Raw genomic sequence first — 26799 nt, 5'->3', positions numbered from 1 at the left:
TTAAGCAGCAGCTGGCGTATGGCATGCCTGGCGATTCCTGGACATTGGGTGACTACATCAATTCAACAAACACAACATGGGAGATGGTGTTCAAGGCAATACCATGCACCAAGTACTATGCACTTCCTGTAACTAGCGCCTGGATGCCCGGGCGCTTTGCGCGCTGAAATAAATGCACAAATACATAAATGAATGGGGTTAACACACATTTTCAGGCATTTTTAAATCCCACACACCAGTAGAAGGTCAAAGAAAAGATGTCCAGCACACATGGACACACACCACGCATTGCAAAAGGCCATCAAAATGACAGCCTCCTATAAAGCACCAAGGCACAGAGGCTGAAAGACAAAAAGGGTCTAAGAAAATCAACTGCAAAATGCCGAGACTGTGTTCATACCTCCATTCGATGAACCGTTGCATGTGCACCGCTCACCAGTGCCGACGGACAAGATCATGTACACTGCGAAAGCGGGCCCTGTAGCACGCCACTTCAAGACAGGTATAGCTAGTGAGAGTTATGTATGCCACAAATACATCACAACAGCTGGAGCCACGGGGAGTAGTCATGAAGGGAAGTTGCAATGTATGAGAACGGCAGCACATACACCACTGTACCCACTATGAGAATTTTGCCAATTTTACCACTGACTAAAATAGAAACTCAATCCAAGCCCAAAGTGTGACCAACATATTGTGCCAACACTGGTTACCCTAACATCCTGTGCGTAACATTTGCGTGAAGAAGCCATGCGCATTTGTTCTGGCTGTATGTAACCTAACATTTCAAAATGATTGGCACAACATAAAAATGTGCCTTGTCGATTCGGGTTTCAGCTCTTGGGGTCCCTGTTTTCAAGCTGACCCAGCTTCTTCAGGACAATGCGACTAAAGTCACCAGGTAGAACATCTTGTCATCTTAGTTTTCAAATCGCATGACATGGGAGGCTAAATTATAGACTAATGCAGAAAGAAACAGCGACAGTACTTCATGCACAACCCACTTCGCATGTGAGGTAAATGTTGCACGTGCACACGTCCACATCGGTGGGGAGAAGCATCACTCAGGCATTACACATTCATGCCACTCGCGGCAGATTTCTCATGCTCGATTGGACTTGGATTGAGTTTCTATTTTTTTGTGTGCAAATTCTGTATTTTTATTTTCGTTTTTTATTTATTTTATTGGTCATTTGTTAGGAGCTAATACATTAAGAAATTGCGTTTCAGCACGCCCACAGGGCAAAGGGAAAGGAACAAGGATAACAGAGATGAGCAAAACATAGAAGCGGTCCTACTAGGCCCTGTGAACATTTCGACTTTTTTTTATATGACTGACTTTGGTATAGCTGTGGGTGTGATTGTAAAGCCTGGGTTGAATGTGCAGCTTGTTCACGTGGGGAGTATGCACCAACACTTTATAACTCTGTGTTTGTATGTTTTGTAAAAAGATGGATTTGCTTTTTTACTATTGATTGCAAAGTTTATAGATCCTTGTTACGACAATTTGAGATGTATTAATACATTGGATAAAAACAAATGTTTCAGGAAACCACGTCTGTGTTTTTTCATTTTAAGTGATGTTCAATCAAAAAAAATCCTTGTGCAACAAGGGAAGGATTATTTCCCAAGTTTTGTGTGTGTTTGGTAGCCACTGACCCTTCACTATGAATCAAATTATGGCCGACCTCAGGTTTGTGTGTTAAATATACCGTAGAAGTGACAACATAACATTTTAGTGACCAATGATTTGTATGAGTGACATGTTGAGTTATGCTTTACAAACAGACGCCATAATGCACATGGCAGAGGAGAAACAAGTGGGCAATGGTGCACTAGGGCATTCTCAGAGCAAGTTATTATTTGTGAGTTAAAGATATAGATGTTTTGCAGCAATACTGATTCAGTCAGATACCTAATCTGCGTATTCATTACACAGCCACGATAGTACCAAAATGCTCGGTATTATTGACAAGGGTAAGACGGGTCTTCTCATCCTACTTGGCCTCAGTGCCGCATTCGACCTCCTCGACCACAACTTACTCCAGAATGCTTTAAAAAAGTCCACCAACTGCTCTGATGAAGCCATCAGCTGGATAATGTCCTATTTAAAAAACAGAATATCCAGGGTGCACTGGGGGGACAAGTTCTCATTGGAAAAAGAAATCCTTTGTGGAGTCCTGCAAGGGGCTAGCATGTCACCACTGCTGTTTAACCTCTACTTGAGGTACCTATGCCTTCTTCTCGACCATATCAACACCTATTTCACTAACTACGCTGATGATACGCAGCTTGTATTTGAACTAAGTGGCAATTATCAAAAAGACAGCGAGCAACTCACCACGGTAAATAACTACGTTGAGCAATGGATGGACTCCAATTGGATGTGCCTTAATGGGAAAAAAACGGAGCTCATGATCTTTGGCTCATCCTCCGCTCGAGCTAAGCTATCCCCATCCTACACATCCTTTCAGATCAAAGATACATCCATAGCGGTCTTAGGCAAGGTTAAAACCCTCGGTATGCTGCTGGAAGCATCCATGGGGGTGGATGCCCAAGCACAATACATTAAGAAAAACTGTGCCTACCACCTCTGATTAATGATTAATAAAAGCCATCAGACCCTTTATATCAGAGGACAACTGCACGACCATAGCAAGAGCCACCATCTTGTCGCGCCTCGACTATGGCAACGCCCTAGTCCTGGGTGCCTCCAAGCAGTGCCTACAAAGTTACCAAGTTGTACAGAACAACGCCGTAAGAATTGTCAAGCTTAAATCTAGAACAGAGCATATCAGCAACTCCAGAAGGGAGCTTCACTGGCTGAAAATTGAAGATAGGGTGCACTTTAAGTCCTTAACCATGGTTCATAGATGCATTGATGGAAAGGCACCAACGTACCTAAAAACAAGGATCAAATCATACGTTCCCAATAGAACACTGAGATCGTCCCAATTCGGCAAAATTGCAATGGCCCCACACAAACTCAAAAGCGGCCTAGGCAGAGCCTTCCCGACTCTTGCAGCCAGTCTCTGGAACAACCTTCCGGATCACCTAAGACTGGAACCCAACTATACCCGCTTTCGCAAAATGGTAAAAACCCACATCTTCAAATAAACTGCCACCTTTTCAACCCCCAGTCAGAGTAATTTTTGTGTTCGTCCCATCCTATCTGTCCTACCACTTGTCTGTTCTGTCTTCGTGTTCCAGTTTCTGCGCCCCGAGGCTCGCGAGCTACCGGCGCAATATAAATATTAAAATAAAAATAAATAAAAATAAAATATTGATTGCTACATTTGCATAGCAACTTACACCAGTTATATTTGAATGGACCAGATAGTTTTGTGTCCAAGTAATTTTTTCGGAGTGTGTGTTGCTTCTTTGAAGAAGTACCTGAGTTACTTTGAGTAATAGATTCTTCTTGGGTTGTGGTAATTGATGATGTATTAGCTTCTTTTACTCTCTTTGGAGGATTTGCAGTGAGAGCCTGTTGCATTTCTGTTTGAATTAGTTTTCTTTTACAATGTTTTCCTTTTTGTGGAACAGGATATGTTTTTAGATGGGGGTGTATAGTGAACGTAGTCTATTGTATTCTAAAATGCAAGGAATATCAGCGTTTACTTTACTTGCATCAAAGTTGATTAGAAATCGTGATAGTGCTACGTAGCTCATGCCTTCTTTAAAGACTGTGTTCCCAATATCTATCAATGCTTTATCTAGGGTAAGACCTTGTGATTTGTGAATGGTGACTGCGTATGCTAGAGTTAGAGAAAATTGTTCTCTGCATACATACATGTCTTTGAAAAGAAGGAATCGAGCTGTTGAGCGCCCTATCCTTTTTACTTCTGAAAGTTCATCAAAGAGAATATTGACAAACTGAATGTTGTTGTCACGTGAGTATGTTTGAAAGCCAACAACTGTGCCCAGTGCTCCATTAACTAGTCCTTGCTCCACATCAAGGTTACGTTTAAGCATTACTCTACAGTTTAAGGATAATTTTAATATTTTCTCCAAACCAGCTGTGTTGGAGATAGAATTTTCTAAGGTATTTAGTCTTGTTGTGGCTTGTTGACACATGGGTAGTGTCATACCATGTACGTCCAGTTTGTCTGTGGAGCAAATTTCAATTATTGGTTGCATTTCTTTTTTCAACATTGTTTCATTGAATTTGGAACCACTTGCAAGAGTTGGCATTAAGGACACACAATTGACATTTTTGTGTGCTATTTGTTCCATGACATCAGTAGCACATGAGTTATGGCCATAACGTGCATGGATGTGCCAGGTTTTTAATATTGCTTGTGCTTCTTGAGAGAGGTCTGCAGGTTGGCACATGTTTTCTGTTAATTCTCTGTATTGGAAATGTTGCCAAAGGTTGACATTTCCTATGCTGCCAACAGTTTTACGGCAGAGTTTGTGTCATAAGGTTTTAAAAATAGGTTCACCTTTCACTGGTGTCAATTGAAGAAGATCTCTGAAAACAATAATGTGTTTTCCTCCAAAGAGCTCTTCGTAGTTTGTTTTAAGTACTTCTTGCAATCTGAGGTGAATCAAAGCCAACATTAGGTTGGAGACCATGCTCACTTCATCTATTAGTAGCAATTTCATTTGTTTTAACACTCTGCTTTGTTCCATTGCAGCTTCTGTAGAAAGTTTGTAATATTCTAATTTGTTTTGGTGTTCTACTGGAAGGAGTAGTAATCGGTGACACCGCCTATTTTGTAGGCAGCTAAATCTGTGGGGGCAGTTACAACTTGTTGTTTGTCAATTGTTAAAGGAACTTGCTGATGATTTTGATCAAGAATGTTTTGCCTGAACCAGCTTCACCACTGACGTATAGTAGTATAGGTTTGTAATTTTGGCAGGTACATTCTTTATTTTCATGTTGTACACCATGTGCAATTTGTTTTGTTACTTCTTGAAAAATGGTACGATTCTCTTTGTTCAATTTTGATTGTAGTACAGTTAAGTCTTCTGTATCTTCTTCATAGTGACATATGGTGTTCTCTACTTCTGTCATAGCTAATTCTGCCTCATTTGCTATTAGTGGCTGTCCCAGTGGTTCTTGGCTTGCTGTTACAGTAGGTTGACTACTGTCGGGGGTGTCCTTATCTAGTGGGGTCTGGAGTTCTTCTTCCTGTTGCTGTTCATTGTGCAACATTGTTTTGTACTGTGTAAAGTTTACATCGGTGATAGTGCTTTCATTTGCTTTGAAAGCGTTTTCATAGGAGTCATAGTTTTCTAGTATCTCTTCTCCTTTTCTCCATGGTTTAAAAAGTTGTAGGAGGGACATGTAATATAGTTCTTTATGTTGAGGAGTTTTTAATGACAATTTGATATGATTAATTAAGCTTCGTTTGGTAAGTTTCACCAAACTGCCTTCACAATTTGTCACTCTATATCTACCTTTTTTTTGCATCAGGTTTTTATACTATTTTTGTATGTGAAGTTTTGGGCTATGTGTTATAGACCCATGGTTTCCAAAGAGGTACTCCTGTTTGGGTAGTATGTGTCTAGTAAATTGTTTTTAAAAATGTCTTGGCTATTATTTCTATGTCGTCGTATGATCTGAGAAATCTTTTTCTAGATTTAGCAGGACCAAGACTTAGCCATACTATATTTTCAGATTTTCCATACAAAGCAGTACCGGTTAAACGATCTGCAGCTTCATAGGTGCCACATTCTCTATGAGAGAGCATTTTTATGCCTAAGCTGTACAATTTCTGAGATAGTGTTTTGTCCGATGATAGGTCATTCCAGAGGTCTTAAAGCTCTGTTTTTTCTGCTTTTGTTATGTAGGCTTTAACATATCGTGCAACTGCAGTGGAATTGTCTGCAATGTACTGCACATCTATGTTTGCATTCCATAAGAGGGCAATGATTGCATTGTAATCATTGATATATTTTGCTTCTTCTGTTCTTTTTATGTAATATGTGTTCTTGGGTGATTTACCTTTAACACTATGTCTAACTAAAGACATGAAGTTGTTCACTTCACCTGTTTCTGTAACTGGTCTAGGGAAACCATAGCGGCATTTGGCTTAGTATTTCCCTTTGTTTTTGTATTTGCGACGACAATATTTGCCACATTTGTGTCTTTGAAATTGTACAATTTGTGCATGAAGATCACTATTTGTTGCGCCCGATGGAATTTCACAAGTGACATATTTTTCGATAAACTTTAAAACAGTGGCATCACTGTCTTGACCAAATTTAGGAGCATCTTTAATCCATAAAAGCATGTGGATTTGTGATGCTCCTCTGGCTTGGTATTCTTATTGCACTTCTCCGAGGGGAGGAACAGTTTTATTACAAATAAAGTGTAGCATAGCAATGAAACGATGATGGAAATATCATGAAACATTAACAGGATCTAGATAGCAAAGTTCTCTGGGTGTTAGTATATCTATGTTTGTTTTGTTTTTGTTTGATATGCGTAGGAAATCATGTAAATCTTCCCATGCATATTCTGCACAACTTAATGTAACAAACCAAGTGAGTGGGCGAAGGTTTCTTATCATACAACGTACATCTCCATGACGTCGGAACCAGTACTCTTTCGTACCACGCATGTTTGCTAACAGATTTGTAATGCTTGATTGTAAAATCTCATCTTTTTCTTGCACTTTTTGTATTAACTGCATAGCTGACATATTTTGAAAGTGGGTTCCTGATTTCAATGTGTTTGCAACTCCATAACATAGAGTTGCTAGTTCACTTTCAAAGAGTAGGTGGAATATGTATTCCACATTTTTTCTGAATCTGGGATCTTCAGAATACATTCGTAACGAGCGGTATTCTGATGCGGTTATCTGAATAGGTCTATTATCGTACCTTCCTACTTTGCCAGTAGGAAAGAGTAGATGAAAAGCACGTGCTTCTATACTTTTTCCCATATGCTGATTGGTGATCCTTTGGCTTGTAGCATTTGGTACGTTTCTAGTGCATCATCTATGGTGTCATTAGAGTGTAATGGATGAATTGTATAATGGTCTAAAATATTGGATACTGTAGCAGGATCTAGAAGTTCAAATTGACCAGTTCTGGTGACTCTTGAATTATTTCAGTTGTTTCCCTTAAGTTTTCTTCAATATTTATTTCTTTGTAGTATTCATTATTGTCTTTTAGATTTTGCAAGGCTTGTCTAACTTTATGTAAGTCTACGAGTTGTTGCCAAATTTTTTTGTCTTTTGTAGGTACACCATTTACTAAGACAATTAAAGATTGCTCTATTGGACTTTGCACTTCCAGAGTGTGCACATTTTCTTTCAGATCTAATGGTAAATAAACTACTTTGCCACGAATGCCTTTCACCAATTCAGAGGGAGGTAATTTTGCTGTTTTTGGTTGAAGGCGTATTATTGCTTGAAATGGGTGCACTGTTTCAATTATGATGCTCTCATATAAATTGAGTTGTTGCAGGGGTTTTGGTAGTGGGAATAATTCCAAGTTATTTGTGATAGCACATGAAGGAGTTTGGTTGTTGTCAAGTTATGTAGTGCAGTAACTACAAAGTATTAAGGGGTCAGTTATTTCGTATTTGTTTTCTGCTATAAGGTAGAGAGCTAATTCAAACCATTTGGAATCTTCATTGTCTTCTATTTTGTATGTTACGTCTACAGATTTTGTGTTACTTTTATAAAAAGTTCTATGGCAACACACACACACATGGTTTGGTACTTCAGCAGATGTCCTTCCAATTTTAGTATTTTTTTTTGTATGTGTTTAGTAGAAGGTTTCCATGTGTAGAATTGTTGCTAGTCTGTTGTAAAGCTATTGCATTTTGTAAGTGGCTTTCACTTCCAAAATATTTTTTCTGGATATGCTCGATTTCTTTGAGTAGGTCTTTGGCTGTACCATGTAGAAGATTGCTATTTAAATTGGCTAGTGCAAAAGCAGGACGCTTAGCATAGTACAATGTATAGACTAGATTTCTTATAGTTGAATGATGTGTTGATATCATTTTGATATGATGGAAGGTGCTTTTGCAAATAGGTCCTGAGATGCGGGCTAACGAATGTCCTTGTAGTCCTCTGTATTTTCGCACTGGACAGGTATCCATATTTTGCAGCACTTTCATTTTGATTTTATCTTTGCCTTTCACATACTGATTGAGGAACTGGCGTAAAGATTTGAATGATTTTTTGGGAATGTTACACATTGACGTGCATGGCCATTTGTATACTGGACGTTCTGGTTCAGTCGAATGGAGAGGTAATTCTGAGTTTTCTGGGGATGTTTTTGTAAGCAGTATTTCTTGTTGCATTATGGTATTATTAAGTTTTTCACAACCTCGTCCACTGCTATGTATGGCAATTGTGTTTGTTTGGTTTTGATTGTATGCTTCTTCATTAAAATATGGTTCTGTGCTCGTGGTGTGACTCCATTCACCTCCACAGGTATTTAATAAGTTATTTTTGTTGACATTCCGTTTATTCAGAAGTCTTTTTTGTAATTTAGTAGTTAGTTTTGTTAGTGGTTTCATTCTGATTAATACTAAAATAAAGAACTTTCTTTTGAGAAGGATTGCACTGTCTATCAAAGCTTCTAAGATTAATTTTCTACGGTAGGTTTTAAGGGTTGTGCATGATTTGTCTCCTGTTTTCATAAGATTCTGAAGGACTCTGTGGCAGAACATTTTTGCTAAAATTCTTTTTTTGGTATGGTTACTTGCTAGTATATCAAGATTTATAGGAGCCGTTTTAGCAGTAGTGGTAGCTAAATTCTTGTTAATCAATTTCTGTTTCGTTTTACATTTTGATAGAGGAGGCAAAGTTTCTGTACTGGAAGCTTGTTTTGTTTCGCTGAATGACTGTATTAGCTGTTTTGTTTGAACTTTTTGTACAAACTCTGCTAGAGATGGATGCTTATTTTGGACACTTATTTTCATTTGCTCTATTTCTGCATTGCTTTCTACGGACTTGCTTTTTGGTAGGCATTCTTTGGTGTCTGTTGAAAAAAAAAGTATGGGTTGGGCTGTTCTGCAATGTATGTGTGCTGTGTGCATGAGTGTCTGAGTATGATGGCAAAGATGTATGTGGTGGTGTGTGATTGTGCATTGGGCAGCTACAATTAGTTGGGAAGGATATTCTTCTATTTGTGTGTTACTATACTGCGGTTCAGATGACAGTAGAAACTGAGCTAGTGGTGAGGAGAAGCACTAATAGTAAATCTAATGGTATAAAATTAAAACAGTTCTTTGTTTTGTAGTACTAACATTCTAGGGGTTGAGTTATGTTATTTGTGTTCCAAAAAATGGGGATTTTTGTGCCATTCTGCCTGCTAATCCCTGTTTGATAAATGGGGATTTGTGGGCAGAATGGTTCAGAAATCTCCGTTTTTTTGGTGCGCAAATTACATGAATGAACTACACAGTGTGTTTCAGTAACAGTAAGAATATTAAGGTAGTATTGTACTTACTCTTTTTTTGTGGAATGAGCAGGTTTTCTTCGGATATGTTTGTAGTTCAGATGCTTCTGATTTTCAGGAGCGTGGTCTTCACTGCAATTGTAAAAGAAAGAAGTTAGTAATTTTGTGTGTTTATAGCACTGATGTTAATTTAGACGTTGATTTCTATGTTTTTGGAGTAGTATTCTTGTTTGATATCTGAACATAGTGTATGCATGCATTTCATTTGACTATGTGCAGCCTTTATATTTTATTTACAATATGTTAGTTCACTTCGCGGACACCGCGGCTGTCCGCTAATAGGGCATGCCACATCCAGGGTTTTCCAGCAAATCCAGCATGGAAAGGGGATGGTAGGGATCAGCCAATCAGATGTTGAGGTTGTGGATTTGTGTTGAAAGAGACTGTGTGTAGTGAAGATGGCAGAGGTGGAGAAAGTCAGGGTGTTGGTGCTTGGAGATATGTTTGCGCATGGTTTACAACAGTATGCTCAATACAGGCATGTGGCAAACAATTTTGATGTTAAAGGAGTGGAGGTGGTGTGGAGCACTGTGCCTGATTGCAATGTACAGGCAATTGTACAAGTTTGTGAAGATATGGGCAGGATGAACAGTCCGCATCTGGTAGTTTTGCACTATGGTGCTTTCCATTTGGGCTACGTCAGTGCTGCTACTTTGTTGGCAGATTTGGAACATTTGGTTCAAGCAGTAATGAACTTCCTTCCAAATGCCAAAGTAATTTTTTCTGGATTACTACCTAGGGCAATATGGGACAATAGTTCTGTGTTTTGTCCTCAGCAAAACATTGGTAGGTGTGCAATCAACCGAGGCATGTGTGCTTTCATGCTTAGAGCTGGTATGTTTTTTCTGTAATAATGAGAATATTGATTCCATTAATGCTGTTTATTTTAAAGAAGATGGCATTTCCTTATCTTTTTTTGGGAAATGCCGTGCAGTTTTGGAATATAAGAGTTGCTTTGGAGAAGGTTATGTGAAGAGTTTAGTAGTAAAGTAAGAAGAAAAAAACCCAAAAAATACAAAACAACAGGTGTCTGTCAAGCATCTGCAAAAAAAACAATGAAGCAGCTCTTTTCAGAGCCAACCTCAAAGGGGAAATGGGTTACACTATTTAAATTTACATTCACCACGCTCAGATTTTCGATATGTCCGCGGACACTGCGTATTACATACAGGGGTTTTGGGTTGGAGAGGCATGCAAATGAGAATGAGCAGAGTTAGGGATTGGTCAGTAAAGTTTACTGGGTGTGTTGTGTAAGGAGAGAGTTTGCCAGAACGTCTTTTTCCTGAGAGAAGAACAGATAGCTATGGCTGTGTGTTTCCGAAAACATATTATCTGGATTTTGGGAGACTCATGGATACATTGGTTGGAGGTGCATGCAGAATGCCGTGGAGTAGCTGCAGATCTTGGATTCCCTCATGTGGAAGTGTACTGGCATGGAGTGCGTGGAATTAAGTGGCTGGACTTGGTACCTCTCTGTACTACTTTAGAGAAAGAGCATCATCCAGACATAATTATAATTCATTGTGGAGGGAACAGTTTAGGACATGTGTCTGGAATTTCTCTGCAATTTGCAATGAAAGAAGGACTTCAGAAGGTCATGGACATGTTTCCAAATTCCCAAGTAATTTTTTCTCGTATTGCGCAAAGACAAATGTGGCTACGTTCTTCTTCATTTGGTCCACAAATGGAGAAAGCGAGGCGCAATGTCAATAAGGCTGTTTGTGCCTTTCTAAGAGATGTTGGCATGTCCTCTTTTCACAAGGAAAATATTATGTTTCGTAGCACATACATTTTTCGCAGAGATGAGTCCATTTTACTTATGCTGGCAATCAGATTTTTCTGAGAAATGTACAAAATGAATTGCAACCTTTTTTGGAATTACAGTCATCTATTTTGCAGTAGATGTTGACAATTTCAAGTTTTCCAAACACACAAAACCACCACCAAAAGGCTCTTTGCAGAGACACCACTTCCTCCTAGAGAAAAGTGCATTGGTTTTGCTAGGGCAGCACCCTAATACTTGATATGTCCTAGGATTGTCCGCGAACTTCCAAAAAATGCACAGGGCCCTGTACTGTTTATTTGCCACTTCTATTTTTAAACTGTGAAAGGCAGCTCTGAAAAGAGGCTTTTCTTTTTTTGATTTTTGTTCTTTTATATTTATTTTGTTTTTTTACACACAACACACTAGGAGAGGAGGGGGAAGGAGGGTAATGAAGGGACACCAACCACGGGGATAAGAAAGGGCAAGTGGAGAGAGGAAGCTGTAGGGTGGGCCTTACCTAGGTAGGTAGCAGGTCTTCTGGTGCTCTGTGAACGTAGTCTCGAAAGCACTTTGAAGACTCTCCCCCCTGCAGAGTACTGCGTCGCAGTACATACACAATATTGTGACCCTCAAAAGGTAAGGGTCAACAGCATCGTGGATGGCCTGTGAGGCAGCTGGAGGGATGCGCTCTCCCACAGGAGTATCTCTTGTGGTGAGAGGAGCGGAAACGGAGGATGTGGTAGAGGAACTCAACCTACTACATTGATCACAAGGTACAACCTTGCGAATAGCCCCACTGTGGGACGACGTTAGATGTCGCTTCATGGATGTCATACCAAAGCTGTACGAACCACATCTCCCACGACTCAGCACCATTTTGCACTGTTTGCAGGTGACCTTGTTCGCACGTGCTTTTGGTACGTTACCATGAATGGTAAACAACCGCCACACCCAAGACTCCCGGCGAGTGCTGGTAGTAGGGAGTTTCTCTACCTCATCATCTTCATCCTCGTTCTCTACATCCTCACGCCTGTTCCCCTCGGCAGGCCCTTGGGGAGGTGGTGGTGGTGGAGGGTTTGGGGGTGGAGCTGAGGCAGATGTAGCAACAGCAGCCATGGATTCCATCAGGGTTGATGAGATAATCTCAGCAAGAGCAGCAAAGGCAGCAAAAGTCAATCTGCAATAGCCAGAAGTTCAATGAAGATCAGCTCTGGGGTGTGGCCTTTTATAGGGGTAAATGGATGCGCTTCGTGTACAGATCGAACACCCCAAAAAGGTTCAAAAAGTTACAAAAAGTATGTGGAAAGCCAGGGTCATTGTCTGGGACATGTGCAAGGGTGAATTTCTACTGTAGAATAATTTGGATTGTCTGAAAAAGTTCTTTTAAAATTTTGGGAAACCGGACAGTGTCCACAAATTAGGACACACACTCAGCGTGGGTGCGGTCATATGATGACGTCGGGAACACGTCCGCGAAGGGAACGGGTGTACGCAGGACACCAAATGCACGGGAACGGTTGTGCCCATGCGCGCGGGTGTTCTACGGACAGTGTTCGGTTCCTCAATCAAATTAAAAGTGCGACACAAGTGAGACGGACAGTTACGGACAGGCGCGATGTTTGCAGGATTTTTGGGTGGGGTGCTCATGTGCGTAGATGTTCTGCAGACTGTACGGACAGGTATAGTGTCCTTAGGACACCTCCATTTTGTTTAACTACGGACATCCCGGACACCGCGCGTGTTCTTAGGACAGTTTCAACTTGCCTGCGGACGGTACGGACAGGTATAGTGTCCTTAGGATACCTCCATTTTGTTCACTTACGGATATCCCGGACACCGGGTGTGTTCTAAGAACAGTTCCATCTTGATTGCGAATGGTACAAACAGGTATAAAGTCCTTAGGACACCCCCATTTTGTTCATTTACGGACATTCCGGACACTGGCTCTGTTCTAAGAACAGTTCCATCTTGTTTGTGAAGGGTACGGACAGGTATAGTGTCTTAGGACACCCCCATTTTGTTCATCTACGGACATTCCGGACACCAAGTGTGTTCTAAGAACAGTTCCATCTTGCTTGCGAAGGGTAAGGACAGGTATAGTGTCCTTAGGACACCCCCATTTTGTTAATTACGGACATCCCAGACAGGCGCGCTGTCCGCGGACACCCCAACTGAGTTTAAAAAAAAAATAAGACACAGAGGATTGAATTAAAAGACACAATTTTTTAAATTATATACAGATACAGAATTTATGAAAGAGAGGGGGAAGCAGAAACTGATACAAATTCAGGGGAATTAGGGGTTTGGTGAGGATGGATGGGAGGGGATGAAGGGATGGAAGTTTCACCAAAACGTTTTTCTTGGTGTTGAGGGTTTGGGGATAGTTGACTGGGACATGGAGAGGGGGAATAGGTACACGTGGGACAATGGTATTTAATTTTTTCTTTTATGTGGTCCTCCATAACATTTTTCAAAAGATTGACATTTTCCATGAGCATGTCCATTTTTTGTTCCATGCGCTGCAGAGTATTTTCCAATGTGACTTTTGGTGTATTATTTTCAATGTTTGTATGGTCTGTTAAAAAAATATATATATGTTAAGTGCACATAAAGTAATGATTTTTAATTTGCTTATTTCCAAAGTACTGGACAGTTCTGTGTAAAAAACAAAACTATATTAATTTTAGTGTATCTAATACAAAAAGTTTTGAAATATTTAAGAAAAATGAAGTTTACTTACTAGTTTCTTGTAAATTGTATTCTTACTGTTGTGTAGGTCTACTGTTGCTCCTAGCTGTGCAGTTTCTGTGAGGTAATTATGTTGGAGGCATATCTTTTTTGTTTTGGTATATTTCATTTTAGTACATATGGTATTTAAATGGATGGTTGATGTGTTAGATAGGTAGGTTCCACTTCTTATTTATTATTACATATAATGTGTTTATGTGCGGCTTTTTGAATTTGTACAGTGTTTATATGTCATGATAGAACAATTTAAGATACCCCTTGAGTGTTTGGGTAGTGTTGATGTTGTCCACGTCTGTTCGCGGACATACGCACAGTCCGCGGACATTAAAATCATTAGCAGACGGTTCAGTATGTTCTATGTATATAAAGTAAGGGAATCCTAGTAACCATCTATCAAATTCACACTATGAAAATGTATATTCAGAACTTTGATAAAGGGAGGTTATGGTTAAGTTGTACTACTAAAAACCTATGAAATTCAGTAAAAAAACTTTGTTAAAGGGACGTTATGGTTCCAAGAAAAACCCCTGAAATTCGCCAGTTATGGTAAACTAAGCAACCATAACTCGCGCCATCCCCGTGCATTGCTAAGACTAACACCCAGGACATCAAAGATGACATCACAAAGGTCATTAATGACATCACTGACATCTCAAAGCAAATTAGACAAATGCTCCGTGTACACCAAACTAAATTTCCCTCCACTGCTGGTACACCTCATAGACATTTTCCAATTGTACCTTCACCCCACGCTGAAACGATAATTCCAGCAATTCGTCCACAAAATCCCCAAATAAAGTGCCACTATTCCCTCTAGCTTAACCCCAAACAAACCCATATCAACTCTTGCTACCTACTAAATGCCCAACAATCCCTACTCTAACTATTGACCTTTAACCCTCTTCGTTTGTTGAGGTGTCTACAATTAATCTAAACCTTCCAGCCTTCACCTCTTGCGTTTTGCTATAGGCACCCCGAGTGGGACCAGTATGCCCAGAGCTGGGTCCCATGCCTGCTGGGCTTAGAGACCCAAACTACTCCTCACTGATGATGCCCATAGAGGCTGAAACATGTCTGGAGATGCTTGCTGTCTCTTGCAGAATGAATGTAACCTAGCCGCTTGGGCTGAACTGCCCCGTTTGGGGAGGGACCAAGCCTGATTTGTATATGGTCTTTCTCCTTTTGTAATGGCTTGGCAGGAGGAGAACAATGGTCTAGAGGGTTGCCCAGAGCAACGCCAGAGGTTGAGATCAATTCTAAACCTTCCAGCCATCACCCCCTGTGCTTTGCTATAGTCTACAATGAATCAGCCATCACACTTTCGTGTGGACATGCTTTCATGCCTTTGCTGCATGATCATGTCCCCTGGCCTCTGCATGGCTAACCACATTGATGGTTTGTGGTTGTTTGTCTATGCTGGCCGTTTGAGGACCAAGTGGTAACAGTGGAAATTACAGCATGCCAGCAATCTTGTAGTTTTCATGAGCTGTCTATAGCACGTTGACATTGTCCATGCAAACCTCCCAGTCCTCTTACAGACTTTGTGGGTTGGATGGGGACCTACTTTAACAGATTTTGGCCTAAACAGTCACACATTCAGTCATGTTCCCAGGAAGCAATACTTGACCTTTTTAAGTCAGAGTATCTTTCTGCACACACCTACCATCACCTGCTGCATGCCACTGTAAATAGAGCCTTTGATTTGACTTATTTTGCTTTAAGATGCATTATTAGGAGCAGGAACAGGAGACCAAGGCAGTCAATCAAATCCTTCATTCAGGATCAGTCCCCTTTTTGTCACCTTTCAAGTGCAGCTTGGGAATTGGTGGCAACTGTTGCCGTAATCCTCCTGGTGCAGTAGTAATGTTGTTAAATTATGTGAGTGGCTGTTACATCCGCCTCACATCCCGCATGCACTGTGACGTGAGGCGTAATAAAGAACCTGTTTGCCGGAAGACGGCAGTTCGGGAGTTGCCAACCCATGAGCGTGACATGCTTTCTTTGAGCTGCACAGTGTAACCACATGCCTTCAATGTCGGGCCTGCATCCACCCCGATCTCTGCCGGCAGCACCGGCAAGGAACTTTACACTGGCGACGAGGAAGCAAAATTAACTGATGCGCACCACGAACAGCGCATATTTCTTTCTGCTGAGAGAACTTCAATAACAAAAACAATTTTTGGATGCATGTGCAATTGTGCGATATCGCCTGAGACAGGAACTGCCAGCAATCAAACCTACCCCTCACTCAGAATACAGTGGGACCAGGGAGACCACAAGAAGCACACCTCATCACAGGCGCACAACACTGCACAACAGCAAGACGCCAGGTGAGAAGGAGTGACCCCAACCACTCACACACAACACGCACTGGTAACCACCAGAAAGAAAACAAAACAACATGGCCACGGGGCTATCAACACCGAGGCCCAGTACACCAGTGAGACTAGCAGCATCACTGACACCACTGGCCCCAACACACTGAAGATCACACATTCTGATTCAGGCGAATTTGCTTATTGTAAATTCTGAAAGCCAATTATTTTGGATTTTCCTTTTTGTTGCCTTGTTGCCATTTAATACCTGCTCTCCAAGTGAAACATCAAATCCTTTTATTCAATTTCTATGGGGAGCAGATTCTCTAAAACAGAGGTTCTTGGTAAATGGCATTTAGTAATGGTATTAGATGGCAACAAGGCAACAAAAAAGAAAATCCAAAGGAATTGGCTTTCAGAATTTACAATAAGCAAATTCACCTGAATCAGCATGTGTTATCATTATGACTAAGGGAAGATTTGGGTGTTAGACTGCCCTTTAGGTTCAACATGTGGATACCCAACACACTGAAACCATGGGGGTGCCACAGCCGTGATGGGGCCTTTGACCCTTACACAGACCCATCATCAGTGCGGCCCCGCTGGATGATCTGGCTTCAAAAATTTGAGATGGCAGTGGACTGCAAAGACGTGACGACGCCAAGGAAAATGAGATCACACCTACTCAGTGATGACGTGTTGCACATTTTCAACTCTTTAGCAGTGGGAGTTGGCGCAGAGGTATACCAGTTGGCAAAAGATGCATGGACAGCACACTTCATGCCACAGTTCAACCCCGACCATGAGACATTCAACTTCTGCACCACAGTGCAGACGGAAGATGAAACACGATGCCTACCACACAAGACTACAGCGGCTAGCATTGTCCTGCGAATTCAATGGCATTGAAAAGGAGATAAGGCGCTAAACCATTAATGGGATGAGCTTGGAAAAGCTGCGAAGAATAGTATTGAGTGAGAAGAGAATCACCCTGGCAAGCATACTAGAATATGGATGCCAGAGAGGCTATCACACACAAGGCCAGTGCAAATGGGCACAACACTGCAAAAGTTACAACTAGCTCTGACAACAATAACAGTCGCACAAGTCACAAACCGCTAGGCACCCAGGGACGGAAACAGTGACACGCACACCACATCACAGTGGCAACCAAGAATCCCAGGGCCAACTGAATGTGGATGGTGTGGAGGAGCGCGATATGGTAAAAGGAACTGCCCAGCACAAGGGACCACGTGCGGAGCATGTGGCAGAAGGGATCATCATGATGTGTCGATCATCATGCCCCCCAACGCACACAACCACAACTGCCGAAACCTCTTCCCAAGAAAAAGAAGCAAGCGGGCATATGCTTTGTGGTGACTGGTGACAATTCCTCAACAGATGATTCCAGAGACGAGCATAAAGAAGCAGAAATGGCAGTTGAAGTGGGACGGACAAGTAGAAAAGCCAAGATTCACCTGATCTCAGCACTGGAACAAGGGGGAAGCATATCGTAGAGGAAGAGGAGAAGACCCAAGTGTCCCGTTAACAAACAAGGCCAAGAATCAATGATGATGATCGACACTGGAGCGTCAGGGAACCTCATGCCGGCCGAAATGTTCCGACGGCTACATCCCAGCCTGAAATCAAACGCACAGAGACCCAGCTATTCGCATATGGCAGTAAAATGCCATTGCCGGTGGTGGGACGTTTCTGGACTGCACTAAGAAGAGGAGAAAATTGTGTGCCTGCTCAGTTGAGAGTCAGCAGAGGAATTAGGACTCAAAGTTTATCTGCAACATTACTGTCTACACTGACATCGCCAACCTGCTCTCAAAACACCCTGGCATTCTACAAGGCATAGGATGTCTGAAAGGAAAGCTGATCAAACTACATATTGACCCTACTGTTCAGCCCCGTTGCGGTACAGCACAGAAGATATATATGTTCCACATGCAAGACCTAGTGGCGAAACAACTACAGGAACTAGTGAAGGACAACATCATCGAACCAGTGTCTGGCCCATCACCATGGGTGTCCCTAATGGTTGTCACAAAGAAACCCAAGCAACCGAGAAAAGTGTGAATCTGCATAGACCTGCACCTACCCAACGCAGCCAAAATAGAGAACGGCACATCACCTCGACTATAGATAAAATAATAACGGACCTCACAGGCTCGAGTTTTCTCAAAACTGGACCTCAATACTGGCTACCACCAGCTCAAACTACCTGTGATTCATGATACATCACAACCTTCTCAACTCATTTGGGCCTAAAACGATATAAGAGTCTAAGCTTGGAATATAGTCCACTGCAGAGGTGTTCCAACAAGCCATCCTAGAAGTAATCCAAGGGATTCCTGGAGGGATTCCTGGAGTTCTGAATGTCAGCGATGACATCCTTGTCCATGCCAGTGACAGAGAGGAACACATACGCAGATTAGAAATGGTACTCAACAGACTTGAGACGGCCAGACTCACAATCCACCCCAACAAATGCAAATTCCTAAAGGAGGAAATAACGTTCTTCAGATACGTTTTCAACAGTGAGGGTGTATCTGCTGACACCCTCAAGGTGGCAGACATAAAAGGAACTTCTCCACCCACCATGCCCGCAGTTTCTAGGCATGGTCAAATACTGTGGCAGGTTTATCCCCAAACTTGCAACCATGTTGGAACCATTGAGAGAACTGACCAAAACAAACACTAAACAAGACTGGAGCCCGAATGCCAGGAGGCATTTGAATGAATCAAAACATCATTGTCGTCGGACACAGCCATTGCATATTACGACGCAACCCTAACAACCAAACTATACGTGGATGTAAGTCCCTTCAGACTGGGAGCGATTTAGGTCCAACAATCACACACAGGTGAGCCAAAACCCATTGCATACGCCTCTACAGCTCTGACACCCACCAAACAAGGGTACTCGCATATAGAAAAGGAAGCCATTGTGGTCCCATGCGGCTGTAGACATTTTCACATCTATCTATATGAGCAGATGTTCAAGGCCTACACCGACCATAAGCCTTTGATTCCCATATTCACACGATCATCATATCCACGAGCCAGAATACGGAAATGGTTGCAACGCCTCTAACAGTATGAGTTTGAACTAGCATACCAAGCAGGAACTGGAAATCCGGCAGATTCCTTATCCCATCACCCAAGAGCCATGACACCTCGTGAGGTAGAGTAAAAAAAGACTGACAAACACATTTGCCAGATCCTCAACACAATGAAGCCCAATGCAGTCAGCTTCGCCGACATTCTGGAGGCGACACAAGCTGACCCGTGTTGTGACATTGTAAAGAACACGATAACAGGAGAATGGAAGTCATTCCTCCACAACATACACAATCGCACGCTAGCTGCCAAGGTTTTCCTCACGGGGATGTTCCCAGTGCGGCAAGAATTGTCAGTCTCCAGCCAAGGACCAATCCTGAGGGGCGCACACATAGTAATCCCTATCAGTCTGCAACACAGGATCGTCACACTGGCCCACGAAGGACACCAAGGCATGGCGAGAACCAAAGCCAGAATACAGCACTGCGTATGGTTTCCCCAAATCAATGCCAAAGTAGAAGAAACAATTACTTCATGCCACCCATGCCAAGTGATGGGGGCACCGCTGAGTCCAGAACCAATCCAGTCAGCAGAACATTGCAGTGGGAAGCCATCAGCATTGACTTCTGCACGGTACAAGAAGGCACGTACCTGCTGGTGGCTATCGACGACTATTTGCGGTACCCAGAAATATAAATTCTATCATCAACAGCAGCGGACACAGTGATCCCGGCATTCAAAAAAAATATTTGCCACACATGGACTGCCACCTTTCCAAGGGAGAGAGCTAAGAAAATACATAGATGACCTGCACATCTGATTCCACCACATCAGACCCAGGTGGCCACAAAGCAAATGGTGATGTAGAACGTTTCATGAGAATACTGAACAAAGTTATCCGCATATCCAGGGCCCAGAGAAGCCTGTGGCGAGTCAACATGTCCTGACGCCTATAAAATTACAGGGTGACCCCTCACATCTCCACACACATACCCCCGGCAGACCTCATGTATGAAACAGTGATAAACTCATCCATACCACATCACCCTAGCAGGAAGATGGACGACCTCGAAAGAGAACGTACACAGGCCAAGCGAGTAGCGGCAAACAAACACATGAGCCATAGACGCAATGCAAGAGCATCTAAGCATAAGGTGGGCAACCAAGTGCTGCTGCTAAGAAACCCCACCAAGTCACAATTAGAGACTCGTTATGTCCTCATACCCTGGAGAATAATCAAGAGAGAAGAGAGAAGGGACGATGGAAATAGAGAGCCGACGGCAAGAAACCATTGCAAGAAACGCTTTATGGTTCAAAAAGGTGCCAGAGGATATGTGGACTGAATGAGAAAGACAGCTACAAGAGGAAGATGACCATAGACCAAACACCCCGAGGCAAGTGCCCGAAGAGGATGGTGTGTAAAGCTGCGGTCTAAGTGATCTATCAGAGAATGATAAAGCGCCTCCCTGTTTTGAAGATGACCTGGAAGGGGGAAGAGGAAGAGAGACAATGCCTCAGCAGCGGTCCAGTGGGTATAACCAGAGAGCAGCCTTGCAGGGCCCGGGGCAGCTGAGAGACTATTAGTGGTGAGGTTCCAAGGGACTTAGTTCTGGTTTGGTTTTTTCATGTTAATGTACACACTTCTGTAGGACTAGATAGCACAGGGAGTTGTAATGCTTGGTAAATGTTTGTAAAATGCAAAAAAGTAGGAGTATTACATCAGCCTTACGTCCCGCATGCGTGGTGATGTGAGGCATAATAAAGAACCCATTTGCCGGAAGACGGCAGTTCGGGTGTTGCCAGCCCATGAGCGTGACGTGCTTTCTATGAGCTGTGCAGTGAGACCCAAGGCCTACAATGCCGGGCCTGCATTCACCCTGATCCCTGCCGGCAGCACCGGCAAGGAACTTTACAGTGGCATCTGGCAAGATAACTATGTGATGGGCACTGTGAACATATGTGGGTGCTGGTTCCAGGCTGCAGATCTTCCAGAAAGTGAATGGACAGTGTCACCATGTTAAAAACAGAATGCTTTAGTATAGTCACTTTGTTTTGGCTGTGCCATTAACTGACCACAATATCAATTTGTAATCAATACAGCTGTGAAAGCATTGTGGTCTAGTGAGGTATAGGACTTAGCATTGTGAAGGTGTAGCCACTGTTATGTTGCATTGTAGGATATTCATGAATATTTGTAGGGGTTTCTATAAAGCAAAACATTCACGAAAAGGTAAAATGGCCTTGGTTTACACACCTTTGATACTCCAATTCTAAAACACAAATGTAGCACATTCAGACTGGCCAAAAGAAGAGCATTCAGCTGAATTGACAAGTGCCATCCAATGCAAAGAACACAAACCTTTCAGTTGTTTCCTGAAAGACAATACATCCTTTTGTTTTCTCAGTGTGGGAGTAAGCAACTTCCACAAAGAAAGCACAGCCAACCACCACCTAGGCTTGTGCTCTTGAATCTCCGTAAACAAATTCTCTGATCTCAAGGGTCTGCGAGGTTAGTAAAGAAGAAATAAATACAAGATTAAAATGATTTCCCAGAACCAATTTGTGTACTGTAAAACCAAAATCTGTTGACTGCAAATGAGATCAGGCACAGAGGCAAGTATAAACAAGAGTTTATTTGCTTCAAGCGGACTCAGGTTATACATAACAATAGTAGTGGAGAAGTGAGCAATTTACAGAAAGGAAATCACGTCTTTTATTCTTTTCTTTTTTTTATTTGCATTTGTTTATAGCAGAAACCTTTTACAAAATACTTATCACTTCTATTACAAATCATTCAATAAAAACAACCAACATCGGGAGAAAGAAAAAGAAAATTAAAAAAGGAATTTCACTTTCGCCTTTTAAACTAAAAAACACCCTTTATTCAATAAAAATAAAAAAAGGAACGAAGATGAGCGAGAAAAAAAGAAAAAACAGACAAAAGGGAGAGAAGGAGAAGACAAGCAGCTATCCATTAAACGGGTTGATGAAAATCACTTAGAATCAGTGACAATAACCAAGCAAAGAAACATTTCACAACTAAACATGATCTCAATTGAGTCGAAGCAAAGAATTTCTGATGTCCTTTTATGGCAACTTTTTAGAATTCACGATGTTATACCTTTCTAGGACTTGTACTACTGCAATTGTTAGGTCATTCCAATGTCTAGCGATCAAGCGGTCCCAGAAAGATTCCTCTATATAGCCATCGTACCTACAACAAATCTGGCAGAGTAGAAGTCTTGAGGGCCAAGGTCCCTCACACTCCAGCAGTAAGTGTTTTAAGGATTGATTCTGTAGGATTTTGTACACATTGCATAAAGGATTGGCTTCCTCCTCTTTCCCCCTTATCGACAGGACCTCACCTGTGTGTGCTATGTTCAATCGGATTCTGAGAAAATTCAACCTAATCCTCCAAGCAGGGAACATTATCAGATATCTTGCAATGACCCCTTGTTTTTATTCACTTTCAGAAAGAGGTTTTCAGGTAAAAGGGAGCGCATATTGTTGATCGTATTTATCCAATCCCGCTCCTCCAGGACCTTTTTTGCCTTCAGTGGATTATGGATTAATGTTTCTATATTGGTTCCAGCTGTACTAAGTCCTTCCATGACCCTTTCTTCCAGATTAGTCAGCAATTTTGATTTCTTTGCTCCTAAGTGGGCCTTGATGTCACAATACAGGGTATCTTCTTGCACAGTGAGGATTGAACGCAAAAAGGGACGTCAGTTTCAATTCTGCTTGCGATTTTAGAGACCAAAGGCCCAATTCGAATCTCAGACAGCTCATAGAGGGACTCATTGGAAGGCCAAAAACTCTCTTCTAAACCAGCCTTTCCAATCTTTTCCAATCCACACTCCACTAGCACGTTTTTGTTTCCAGTCTATAAAGCATCATCAGAAAGACTTTTGCCGAGTAGAATTTAATTAGTGGGAGAGTTGAGAACTTGCAGAATTTCACTAGGATCTTCTTCATCTGCGGGACCAACTGAGAAATCTTCATTTCTACATCTTGTCCACCTTACCCAATGATCGGGAGGCAAAGATCTTGTACCCCAAGTATGTCAGATCTTCCACTCTTTCTATACTCTGCCCTCCTAACTTCCACTGAGAATATGCTACTTTTTTATTTGCATGTTTGAATATCATTCTTCTCGATTTCTTTGGATTAATCGCCAAATCATTCTCCCTTGCATAGACATCTAATTTGTCCAGAAGACGCTGCATCCACTGATTATTGGGCTTGCTAGCGCCGATTCTTCCAAAAACTCTCCCTTATCTGAAAGATACAGGTTGAAGAAAAGGGGAGCTCCCAGGCAACCCTGGCGGTCTCCCCTCTCCACCCGTTTTGGACTGGTGATATGACCTTCAGTGTCCAGCCGGACTCTAATGGTGATGTCTCTATGGAGTTCAGTAACCATGGCAAGGATGCCCTCTGGAATTCCCCAACTTCTCAGCTTGGCCCATAATCAGTTTCTATTCACCTGATCAAAGGCCTTCGAGAAGTCGACCCAGTCCTCATACAATTGATGTTCTCCATTGTTTCTTGTTCTTTCACTCAGGATGCTCAATACCAGGCCATTTACTGCTGTGGAGTGACCCCCTCTAAATCCCGTTTGATGTTTAGACAGGATTTTTCCCTCCTTCACCCATTTTTCAAACTCCCCCAGTAAGACCCTCATGAAAAGCTTGCTGTCAATGTCAAGGAGGGCCATTGGTCGAGTTTGTAGGTTGCAATCGATCGCCCCCCTTGAACAATGGAATGATAGTCGCTGATTTCCATGATGATGGAAACTGTTGTCCTGCAAGGATCTCTCCAAATAGCCAGAATAGTATTTTTGCCCATAAGCAGGGCTGTTTCTTCACCACTTGGTAAATTAGGCAATTTGGCCCTGCTGCATTGGAGATTGAAGCTTTCCCAATCAATTCAACCAGGGCATTCTCCTCCAGAGGGAGATACCAGCTAACATTTCTATCTGGACTGAATTCTGAAGCCACAGGATTTTTAAAACTGGCCGACAAGTACTCCACCCACACCCTCTCTGATACCAAATTACATAATACTGTAGCTGGGTTTCCCTCTAACTGGTAGATCCCTGACCAGAAATTTCTGGAGTCATTGCTTCCCACTAGCTTCAACATGCGTTCCCCATCTTTGTGCAAACGCAGCATCCTCCTACCCACCGACCACCGCTTATAGCATAATGACAGCCTTTTAGATTCCTTTCTATAACCTTCCAAACTCAGGCCCTTAGTTTCTGCTTATACAGTTTTTTTTCTTGCATTGTTGCCTCATCAAATGAGTGCCGATGATTTTGTTTACTTCCCCCTCCTCCTCCTACACTTGGTGGACACAAGGACCAGATAGATTTCACAAAAACTTATGGACGGCAGAATTCTCGTTTGATATGCTCCGGGGTATCAATTAGCCTACAATTTAAGGCCTCCCCTTCTCTTGTATACTTAGTCAAACAAATGCTTCTCTTATTAATCAAATAGGATTGACTCTGCATATCTGACGGCTTGCAGCAATATCCAAGATAGATAACTCCAACTTAGAATGGTTGCTCCCCCCTTCCTGCTCAACCTTCATGGATACATTGTGCATGCAAAGATCAGCTGTCATGAAGATATAATCTGAAGTTGAAGCATTGATGCCCCGATGCCATGTTGGTGCTGCAGGGATGTCCTCTGGCAAATTCCCATTCACCATCTTCAGTCCCCATCCCCAAAACTCCACCAATACCACCAATCACGTCTTTTATGCAAGGTAGTTTACATGAGTTCTGCTGCGAGTGCCATGTCATAGATAGTTTACAGCGTCCTGCTACGTATAGGGTTTTCTGTGAAAACATATATTCGTCAGTGACTTCATGCTTGTACATTCTAACTTTATGACCTTACAAGACAACAGACTGTTCCCACTGAAAGAAGACAACCCTACCGCTATTATCTTTGTTTTCATGACCGAGGGTTTCTGTGCATCGGTGTGTCTTACAGTTTATTTAGAGTAACCATTTCCTGGTACATACAGAACATCTCCTGAGTCATAAATTATTGGTAAGTGCATTTGTGAGAGCCACGCAATTAAATTGCTGCAAACGAGATGTCACCCCAGTATATCTTATCGTGCTGGGTCCTGGCTGTTCAAGATCCAAGGCTGTATAAGCAATGAGCTCATCATTCTTTGCAACAACATTTCTGTGTGGCTCAGCATTTCTGTGCAGCGAACATATTCCTTCCAGCTCCAAATAGGAGATTGTAACATGTGCTGGGTGGAGGAGCTTAAGGCTAACGTGAATAAATGCATTTTCACAAATCCTCCTTTTAGGCTAAGCTAACCCATTTGTCATACATCATCATATGTATGTACATCAATATTCATACATTTCGTAATTCCCATATCCTGCATAATTAATACATTTGTCACATTCCCAGGGGACAAGTGTTCAGGTTGTAAGGTTTCCAGAGCTCTACAATAGCACTGGCATAGCATAGATTCTAAGGTAGGGAAGCATGGCATGCAGCAGAAGCAGCAGCAATAGAGAATAGCAACAGCAATCATAGCATGGACAGAATGTATTTTCCAACCCCATGCAGAAAACAAATTCCAAGCCCAAGTACTGATTTCCCAGTTTCCTTAGTTAACATGAATTCTGGGCCCAATGTGTGTAACTTCTTAATATCCTGAAACACATTAGGGAGGAATCTGCTACGTAAATGCCACAAGATGAACCCACCATTTTACAAAGCCCTCTTCTTTCAGTTAGCATTGTGTTCAGTATCATCCTACTTTGAACTGCAAACAGCCGAATAGCCTTCTGTTCTAATGTCATATTGAATAGTATATCTGTTGTCTCATTAATCATTATTTCTAATACTGGTGCCAACCTTCTAATGACTCGGGAGTTTATTGCCGGGCCCCAAAATGGGATTATTTCTTCTGACGCATCCCCATATATTTGTCCAGTTGTATCTTTATCAACATCCCTCCTAGGATGGTGTTTCGATATTCCTGAGGTCGATGTCTAATGAAATCCTGGTAACAGTATCCCTAAGTAGCATGTTCCCTTCCAATCTTTGGGTAACCATGGATAGGCTTGCTTCCCGCAGACAAAGTAAATTGATCCCCCAATATGCAAGGTCCTTGTTTCGTTCACCAAAACTGCAGTATTTATACATTTGTTATATGTACCCATGTACCTAGAACCTTCCTTACTCTGACAAAACGGTACTTTGGCAGGATTAATGTTAATCTGTATGCTGGAGGAGCCGCTTCCCTATTCCCTACTGATGCCATTCGAAACAATATCATTGATTGGTATGGCCTAGAATTCCTTTCTGTGCGTTTGGTAGAGGCAGTGTTTGTAGTACTCCTGTTAGCAAACACTAAGCATCCCAAAGGTACTAGCACCTGCTGATCAAAAGCATTTATATTTGTTTCATCAAAGTTACATGTGGTACTGTCATTCCA

Source organism: Ambystoma mexicanum, chromosome 10, assembly GCF_040938575.1.
Source record: "Ambystoma mexicanum isolate Mex_15411 chromosome 10, UKY_AmexF1_1, whole genome shotgun sequence".
NCBI lineage: Eukaryota > Metazoa > Chordata > Amphibia > Caudata > Ambystomatidae > Ambystoma > Ambystoma mexicanum.
Note: the sequence above shows the minus strand (reverse complement) of the source record.